Source organism: Capsicum annuum, chromosome 4 (genome assembly GCF_002878395.1).
Source record: "Capsicum annuum cultivar UCD-10X-F1 chromosome 4, UCD10Xv1.1, whole genome shotgun sequence".
Classification (NCBI taxonomy): domain Eukaryota; kingdom Viridiplantae; phylum Streptophyta; class Magnoliopsida; order Solanales; family Solanaceae; genus Capsicum; species Capsicum annuum.
The window spans coordinates 58,068,102-58,078,501 of NC_061114.1; the positions used below are offsets into that span (position 1 = coordinate 58,068,102).

The 10,400-nt window shown below is 35.2% G+C and overlaps 1 pseudogene; it reads right to left on the reverse strand.

The window, feature by feature from the left end:
- Positions 1-6,753: 6,753 nt before the first annotated feature.
- On the reverse strand, positions 6,754-9,658 carry LOC107869756 (annotated as a pseudogene).
- Between the last annotated feature and the right edge of the window lie 742 nt (positions 9,659-10,400).

The following is a 10,400-nucleotide window of genomic DNA, read 5'->3' on the forward strand; positions in this document are numbered from 1 at the left end:
AATAAGCAGCAGCAGTAGTGAGTCCTCATGCTTTGAGGACCAGTTATTTTATTTTAGTTTCTCAGTTTTAGTAGACAGTCGGAGTTAGTTGGGGGCTTATCCCATTAACTCTTCAGTTATTTAGTTAGAGGCTTTCAAACTAGTAAATATAATTAGTTAGTTTTCAATATATTTTCAGACGTTAACAACATGTTTCAGTATTGATTACAATTTTTAAAACCTTATGGCACTTCAGTTAAATTCCGCACAGGTTTTATTTGAGATTTTATTCAGTGCTCGCAACAAGTACCAGTCATGGGTTAGCTTGTGGTCTTTCGAAACTGTAAGCACCATGTGGCAACCAGGGTGTATTTCCAGGTCATTACAAACTTGGTATCTGAGCCTAAGGTTTTAAAGTGTCCTAGGGAGTCTAAAAGCCACGTCAAGTAGAGTCTTGTGCATGTGTATGAAGCGTGCCACACTTATGGACAAGAGGCTACAAGACGTATTAGGAAAAGTCTCCCTTCTTTCATATCTCAGATCATGCTATAGAAAGGTCCTCTATGAAAGTTATAAAGATTCGCATTTTTGCTCTATTCATGCCAGACCTGCCTTGTTTTCAAGGTAACAGAAACTATCAACCTTAAATCCCTAAAGATAGAGCTTTTCCCGATAGTCCCCATAGACAGTTATGATATTTTTGTAGGCTCAAAAGTATCCCATCAGTTCCGTTATGTTCCAAAGTTTTAAATATTTCATTCATGATCATGAAAACTCATGCACTAACCCAAAGTAAGTTGTGCCCTTAGATCACTTCTCAGTATTCTAGGATATCATATAACCTAGAGTTAAAAGCAAAAAACCAGGAGTTTAGCAGTAGTAGTAGAGTTAGGATAGTGTTATCTGAATTTGAGCAGATTATATTTCCTGGTGCTAGTTGTATGAAAGGTGAATTAGTAGGCGTGAAGCAGTGTATGCAAGAACTTAAGTTTATTGATTTGAAATGTATCTCGTGGATATAATATTTGTAGGCTATGATGAAAGTAGTATGGTTATTAAAGATGTGGGGATATACATGTTATGTGTTAGAATATAAGTTTGAATCTTTAAAGGTTGAGCTGATAGAAAAAAGAATTGAAAATTCTAAGTTAGTCAGTGTTTAAGCTATTGTATGATGAGTATTGGGGCTATAAAAAGTTAAGAGTTCTATCTCAGAAGAAAGTACTAGCAACAGGTTTTACACTATCAGGTATAGTTTTTCAAGGTGAGTTCATCATTTATGCATATTGTTATACCGCAGATCTAAGGTAAAGTGGTGATAGTTTATAGTTTAGAGTTATTGATTAAGTCATTCACAGACTTAGAATGATGACTTTAAGTTAAGGGGGAGATGATAGAACAAGTAACCAAGTCAATCTTTCAGATTTTAGTAATAATGCCAGTATGTGTAGAAAAGCAGTAGGAGAGGATGATTCCCAACCCGTTATTTTCTTAGTGCAAGGTTTATCAGTCATCACAATATCTACTCATGCCTTACATATCAACCCTATGATCATATTCGTACACTTTATAGAAAATCAGGTACACTTCTAGTTCCTAGTAAAAAGAGTCTATTCACCCAGCAGTCCGAATTATATTCCATGAAGTTATGAACTCCAAACTCAAGTCATGCAACTCATGACTCATTATCCATACTTTACAGTATGTTCAGTTCCAGTACTCATGCTACACTCCTAATGATCAAAAAAATTTAGATTTATGTCATGTACATCTTCAGTTTAGATCTATTTATGAATCTATGATGTTGATATTCTATTCCACAGGACTCTTTTAAGTGTCAAGTTCTGTATAGTGTTCATTCATGCTTCAGATCCTCATGTTTTAGTCTTTCAGTGACCTCTCCTTATGAAATATAGTGATGAACAATTACTTAGATGGGAGAGAGTAAATATTTTATATTAAGGAAAGATTGTTGCATGCTTGTTTTATTCGAGGCTATAGTTATGAAGATAGGCTTTATTGTCATGTTGGTGTGTAAGTGGATAAATACATTACGCGTTAGTGAATGGCTAGTAAGAGGTTGTATTTAGTTATTGAAGGGGAAATCAGAATTTTTCATGAGATGAGAAGCTGTGAAACTGCAGAGTGTATTGAATTCATGACTCAGACTAGTATTACAGTGTTATCTGTGCATTTTATAGATTCGAGTAGGCTTGAACACAGTAGGGGAATTCAGTCTAGATCAGACCTCAGTAGATAGAGTTATCAGTGCTCATGTGAATATTTTCAGTAGTCTCAGGTGAAGTGCTGTATTAAGATGGAAGGTACAGTTGAGAGAGTATTCGATAAGCTTAAAAGTTAGTAGTTGTAGTGCATAAGGCTTAGTAGCTCTATCCTAGCTGATGTTTCGTAGGCCTATGTTCTATATTACAAAATTTTAGCCATGTTGTGATTTCTTATTCAGATGTCTTATTCAGACCATGCCAAGATTCCTTGCTCCCTAAGTCATTAGAACTTTATAGAAAGTGTGTCGAAGAAATAATAGAGTTAAGTATATGCTTTCAGTATGAGTTAGTTTGTATAGCCAATAATCCAAATTAGAATTCAGACTGATAAGTTCCTATGGTTTTACCGTCTTCCGATCTTGTCTTACTATCTGAAATTCATGAATATGCCCCTTCCAAGAGATAGTTTGTTCGCATCCATGTGGATTGTGAATCCAGTTTGGTTCACACATTCTGTATTAGTTTTAGATTCTAGATATTCAGTCATTATTCAGTTCCTAAGATTCCCATACATCATCTCAGTCTTTTCTTAATAATTCAGGAAAGTTAGTATTATTCGGGGGATAAACCATCCCAAGGGGGAGATATTGTAATACCCTAAGTTTTCATTTTCTAAATCTCTCATCTTTTACTCATGAAACTAGATCCAGCTGGAGGTAACAGTTATTCTTTAGTTGACTCTCATTTCCATCTCAGCCTTATAACCATTCTCATTTCAGTGCATGTATCCACGAGGCCAGTTCAGTTCAGGTATCATGCCCAGACTCAGTTATGCAATCACATTCGGATTAATGTATATTCAAGTTCAGTATATACTATCAGTTACCTTATTATAGTACTCTCATCTTAACCAGTCTCATTCGAGGATGAATGTTCCAAAGGAGGAGATATTGTAACACCCCACATTTTCGGGCTAAAATCCAAACCGTTGTAACCCAAACCCAATGATTTTATGTCTATATATGTGTGATTATCAAATATATGATGTGGGAATATCTTCACTTATTTATCGAGGTCATAATATCCTCTTAACTCAAAGACGAGTTGAGGACTTTTCTGTCGATAGAATTTTGATAAATGCTCCAGCAAGGGTCAACTTTAAATAAGTGTATCTCTTAGAATATGTTGATTCGGGTGTCATACTATATATCAAATGAAATATATTTTAATCTTATTTCCAACGCATTTGGTTTCACCTTAATACAATATCGGAGCGAAAAGTTATGCTCATTTTACTCCAGCATGTCAACCTGTCAACAAAGTGACGACCTGAGCTGACGGGCCGTAACATATGTGACGAATAATCAGCCCAAGTCGTCAGCCTTAGGCATAAAATCATTAATTCCAGCTTCTAAGTGACGACCTGAGGTGATGGGCCATCACCTAAGTGACGACTTATCAACCAAGGTCGTCACCCTTAAAATTCAGCAATTCTCATTCAAATTTGGAGGGATATTTTGATCTTTTCCCTCACCTCCCACAACTTAAATCACGCATAAAACCCTACTAAGTGCTAAAATATCAGTTTCTCATCACTCATAATCCTTTTCACTCTCAAGAATAAGAAAATTAGGGTTTCTTCTCAAGATCATCTCCTAAGAACAAGATTCAAACCCTTCTATAAGAAAACCAAGAAATTATGATTCTCAATCCAAGAACGTTCAAGAAAAGTTGATTCTCTTTCAAGATCAAGGCGTAAAGGTATGTTAAATGTTCATCCATAGGCCCTTTTCACCCATGGAGTCCAAGAATCGATCTTTTATGTTTTAAATCATGAAATTACATGCTTATAATGATTTATCTCCATGAAGTTTTTATGAATTTTGATTATACATGATGTTTACAAACTATTTTCATTAAAAACAGCCCTTATTACATATTTTATGAATTATGTCCATGAACTTACATGAATTTTGAATCTTTATCATATTTCCATGAAATTATTGGTGATATTAAACCTTATATGTTTGAATGGTGTTAAACCCTAGTTGGTGATCTTAGAAGTGAAATCATGCTATTACTACAACTTTTAACACTATTCTCATGCTTAGCCTAAATCATGCATTGCAAGTGTTTGATAAAATGCCTAGATGAAAAGATTTTGAATAATGACTACTTAATATGCCCCTAAAGCTTTAAAATATTTTAAATATTGTGGTTGCTATATCATGTCCATGAGAATTTCAGAACAAATCCTCGGTTTATGATTTTGCCATGTGATCGTGCTATCTCATCATGTCTAGAAATATCCTCATGTTATAGTCTTGTTCTCCATGCATTTGATGAAATGCTTAAGTGAATAATTGTGAACAATAATTTCCTTCCACGGTTTCAAAGCTTTTATGTGACCCTGTTCTTATTGTTATCGAGTCCTGGGGGTTATGAATACCCAAAATTTAGTTGTTTACATAGTCTCAGTAGTTTCTGAATAGCTTGGGCATTATCAGTTCAGTTAGTTATCATATCAGTCAAACTTAGAATAGTTCAGTAATTCGAGTCAATTCCCTCTTCAGTTAAGCTTAGCTTAGTCCCGTAATCAATGTCAATCCAGTTGGGAGTAGGATTCAGCCCCGCGCTAACCCAGAGTTAAAGGCATTTATGTTAGTATAGGGTTTGACCATTAGTAGTAATTCCTGAGTTACAGAACTACGTAGCCAGCGTAGGTTGAGATATCTTCCTGCGAGATAAGGGTTGACATATCTCGCATGAGTTTTCCTGCCACTAAGGGTTGACAAAATGTTTTCCTACCAGATAGGGTTGACTCACAGCCATTGTTAGTACCCATGGCACAAGACTGACACCCTTTCAACTAGGGTCTCAGGTTGGACCCCGATCAGCTCAGACTGGGGCATGTTGGTTAGATGATACCCCCCATAATTTTACTTTCAGTGTTCAGTTCAAAACTAAGTTCAGTTTTGCTTGACCATAGCATACAATTTATCAGTTATTTAGTTATCATATTTCAATAATTACGTTACAAGCTATATCAAAAACATATTATATGCTTGGTCATGCATTCTCAAATTTTACAGCTTTCACGCATTTATATTCAATATTCTCACGCTAACCAGATAGTCTATGTTCCATGCATGCTTACTAAGTTACTTCATATCATTCAGCTAGTTATTACTTCATGTTCAGTTATCACATGTTAGTCATTCAGTTGGTTATCATTTACGCACATAAACCCATGCATCTCAGCCTTACCTTATTTAGCATACCAGTATATTCAAAGTACTGATCGCATACTCGTTTATTGCTCTATGATGTTTCATATCATAGTTTCGGACGCTCAGGTTCCCGATCGTACCTAGTTATCCCAGCGCACCAGTAGCAGCAGCAATGGTGAGTCCTCATCCTGCAAAGATTTGCTGGAAATATCCTTTCTGAGCAACAATTCTTAGTGTTTAAAAGATCCATTTCATCCCATAAACCTTTTATTTTTGTATAATATCCTGCAATATCATTTGATCTGTAAACTAAGTCACTTTATTCTTTTTCCAGGTGATAGATTTTTCCCCATTAGGCTGACAAAACGATCCTCAAGATCTTTCCAAAGAGCCTCTGCTGTTTTGGAATAGATAAAACTATCAACAATCTCTTTGGAAAGAGAGTTGAACAACTATGAGGTTGCCATGTTGTTGCTTCTATCCTAGAGTTTAAAATCTGGTAAATCAGATCCAAGTGGTCTTCAAGTCCTATCAATGAAGCCCAGCTTATTTTTAGCTGATAGGGCAACGAGGATGGATCTTCTCCATCCTTTATACCCTCTTTCTTCAAAGATGAAATTCACAAGAGACATCTCAGGGGAATTTGAAGGATAAAGGAAATAAGGACTGCTTGAATCCATTGATTTGGATCCAGCAGTCTCTGAGCTCGAAGCAAAAGTTGTTCCTATTGATCTAGGGATTCAACCTGGCTCTGATATCATAAAGAAAAATAGTGAAATTGATGAGTGAAAAATTAGAAAACTTGATAAGATTGAAACAAACAAAATTTTAAAAAAAATTCTATGTACCCTTTCTTATTGATTACTGTTCATGTATTCATACAAGCATTTACAAATAATAAATAAAGAAAAAATAATGTATTTCTGTACAGGTATTAGAGTTCAATGTTTTCTCTTCTAACCGACATCAAGGGATTAAAAAGATCGTACGACTGAGATGAAGTTCAACAAACATCAACTTGAGGCCTTATAGAGGACATGAGTGTGGTCCTAGTGGAAAGGGGGAAAACAATATCATCTGATATTTGCTCCAATTGTTCCAAACTTTGAATTTGTTCCCTTCCTTTCATCTTCTTCTTCTTTGCTTGAAATGAAGAATGGTTTGTCAGAGTTATGGGTAAGCTCGCCGGAGATGGCGGTGAACCAACATTATTTTCAACATCTTAAAGTTAAGTTATTTCTAATAAAAAAAATATATCTTTTTAACGAACTAAAAAAAAATATATCTTTTTAACGAACTAAAAAGAAAAGTGTGCCACGTTAATTCGAAATTAAGAAATGCTTTTTGATCAAGTTAAATATCATATCATTGATTTCTCTTTTTGACTTTGTCAACACTATGAACGCTCTCATCCGTAACCAAACATAAGACAAATGAATTACAAGAAATGCCCAAATAATGCTCATGGAATAACAACATCAATGAGATAAAGAAATTACCCACACTAGATAACAAGTAATAACCTTAAAAATCACAAAATAGACATAATCCATGCCATGTCATCTTTGTGGTAGTTATATTTCTTCAGACACTGTTTATAATCCCCTCTTCTCCAGCAATAATTTTGTTTCTGGCATTCTTAATTGGATAAGAAGCCTCCATTGCAATTCCACATTTGGCAGAACATCCATGAGATAAAGAAATTACCTACACTAGTTAATAATCAATAACCTAAAAATCACAAAATAGACATAATCCATGCCATGTCATCCACTTTGGGGGAGTTGTATTTCTTTTGACACTCTTTATAATCCCCTCTTGTCCAACAATAATATTGTTTGTGGCATTCTTAATTGGATAAGAAGCCTCCATTGCAATTCCAAATTGGCCAGAATTTGTGTCTTCTACATTCCTCTCCATTCTGATGTACCCGGCTTTGCCCCAGTTGGAGCCCCATGAGTTCCTCACTATCCAATAGTCTACTCCATTTTTCCGTGCCATACCCAACCACCGCCACACCGTGGTCCAATTGTGTTCCACATCTCCCACTAAATATGCCCTGACAGCATATATAGGCGTATTCAAGATTTTCAGTCAGTGAATATAATAGCATACTCGGTCGATTTATTTATGTTTATTTATTTGTTTCCATGTGTACAAGATAACAGAATTAGTTTATGACCGATGAACTTTATTCACTATAATGTTTAGAAAATTTTACATTATAAAAAGGTTATGAATTACCGAGGAGTAATGCTGAAAAGCCCTGCCGGAGGCTTCAATGGCCACGCAAATAGGTTGATGTGCCACAGCCTTCTGAAGTGATTTTTCATTTGGAGGCACGTCTTCGTAATCATCTATGTTGAAAACCTTTGCATTCTTCTGTAAAATTGAAAATTAAAAAAAGATTAATGTAAATTTGAATATTTACACAATTAGATAATTTATGAAGGTAATTACATTTAAAGTTATATGATAACTATTACTTACAGACCTAATGGAAATGTCCACTAACCTCTCACCACATTAAAGTATACTAGTAATGTAAAATAGTCTTTAGTCCTTTGTGTACTTAAATCCACCAAAAAAATGCTTTTACCATTTGAATAAGCATGTATATAACATATTAACATTGTGTGATTGGGAACATGGAATACAAGGATAACTTCTTAAACTTATCAATAAAATTTATTTAGATACTCGACCTATGGTTTGTTTTGGTGAATCATCTAAACACATGATAAAATGTTCTTATTATGCGCTTCTGTCTCAAGTTTTAGCTAGTTAGTAAACCATTTAAGATATGTTCAGTTGAAACAAATTATATGTTGAGTGTCTAAATGAAATTTATTGACAAATTTAAAAAGTTGGGGGATGTATTCAACAAAAATGGAAGCTTAAGGAATAAGCGTACCCGAACAAGATCACAATTGTAGTCGATGCCCTTGTAGGGATAGTGAGTTTCATTGTCAATACCACCATTGGAAATGATAAATTGAAAAGCATAATCCATTAGGCCACCATTGCAACCATCATTATACATTTGTCACAATCGACTAATTCTTGCCCGGATAGGGTGATCATTTCTCCTGTTGGTATCTGGTTTATGCCTTCTACCGCAGTCACTGTTGAGAATACCCAGCGGCTCCCTGTAAATAAATATACAAAAACAAACTTTAACCAAAACCAAACCACTTATCTCAATGGTGCATGTAACTACACTAAGTTATTGCTTTATTGGAGAGAACAGACTTTTTTTATATGTTTGTTTATGTTTTTAACACGCTTGCTTACGCATGCGCGTTTCTTTTTTGATACGCAAAGTGTGGAAAATTGTTGTTTTGAAAATGGATGACAACAAGACTGAATTCAGGTCTCCCGTTTGTCATGATACCATGTGAAATGTCAAATTATCCAATCCGAAAGCTTAAGCTACTAGAAAGAAATACATTTTCATTTGCTCAATTATATCAGTCATCCGTGGCTTTCACTTTTAGTAATGGATGGATGCTAATTAGCTTATAACTTCACTGAATGCTTATCTATCACTTAATAGTTTTATTACACTATGTATGCTAACTATCTGTGTAAATTGATTTATATATGTAGGTATCGAATGCACCTTTACGTTCCAAAAGGTTAAATTCTACACTTCAAAGGACTAATATTGACCGGAAAAAATATAAGTAATTACCACAACTTCCTTGGTCCTTAATAGGAGCAACGGCGCCTTTCCTCCTCCAATCAACAGATTCCGGCAGATGGTCACTTGCCCGAAAAATATAACGATGGCTAGCATTCTTGGACTTGACAAGGCGGCGTCTAGCATCACTCCTCATGCCCAAAAACATGTTCCTGTATTCCTCGTTCATGAAATCAGCAAATTAAAACGGTTCAATCCTAGCACGTACGTCCGGTTTTCCGAGTTGTTATGTTCCTCGATGAACCTCAAATTATCTTTTAAAAATCTCAAATTTTCTCCCCTTTTCTCCTAGCTCATTATATATTTTCCCGTGCTCCGCCAACCATATTTCATATATACCCTTTACCTCCTCATCTCTCGCCGGTGTCAATTTTTCGTTATTGTTGTTGTTATTGTCGTAAGACACATCAATTGCATTGGTTAAATATGCAGAGAATATGAGGAGAAAAGTGGTTATTACAATGATAAGACATAGTTAAAAGTGCTAGGGAAATAATAACAAAATTGGCCGGGAGACTAGTAAAGAGGCTTGACGAGTAAGGGAAGTACAACTCTTTTTGGTTTATAAAGACGAAAAATTGGATATAATTGATATTTTATTCAATTATCTTGGCCAAATTAGTTATTGATAGTCTACAAGGAAAATACTTAAATCACTTATCTCAATTGGGTCTGTTACATAGGGACAAAAAAAAAACAATTAGGCACTGCGAACTGATTTTCTAAAAACTAACTGCCAAACGCAATTTCTAATTTATTGACCACTAGCACTAGTTGCAGCACATTGGGGTTGAGAATTTGGTTAAAGAAAATCTAATTAGATAGTAATAGGCCACTTTCATGTGCATCACCCTGTCTTAGTCCATACTTCAAGTGGAAGGTTTAGGAATATAATTTTCTGAAACAATTTCTAATTAAATACTGATAGTTCTAGGGAAGTAGCTTAGATTTATAGGATTCAGGGCCGTCAGTCTTTTTAATGTGGCTAGATCTTGTCGAATTGTTTTATCTATAAGAATTTCGTATTCGGTATTCACTTGCCTGTTTTATCAAATAAATAAATGAATGGAAGTGATAAAGAGTTGGCTACTCTGCCACTTAAATACACCCATCAGATGTTTAAGTTTCCAATAAAAAAAGATCCTACTTGTCGCTTGATGGAAATTGTACTGCAGAGCAGTCAACGCGACTCTTCTGCTGCAACAACTTAGCAACCAACATTTGCCCTTGGGGGCCAAAGGTCCCTATTGTGGGTCGGCAGGA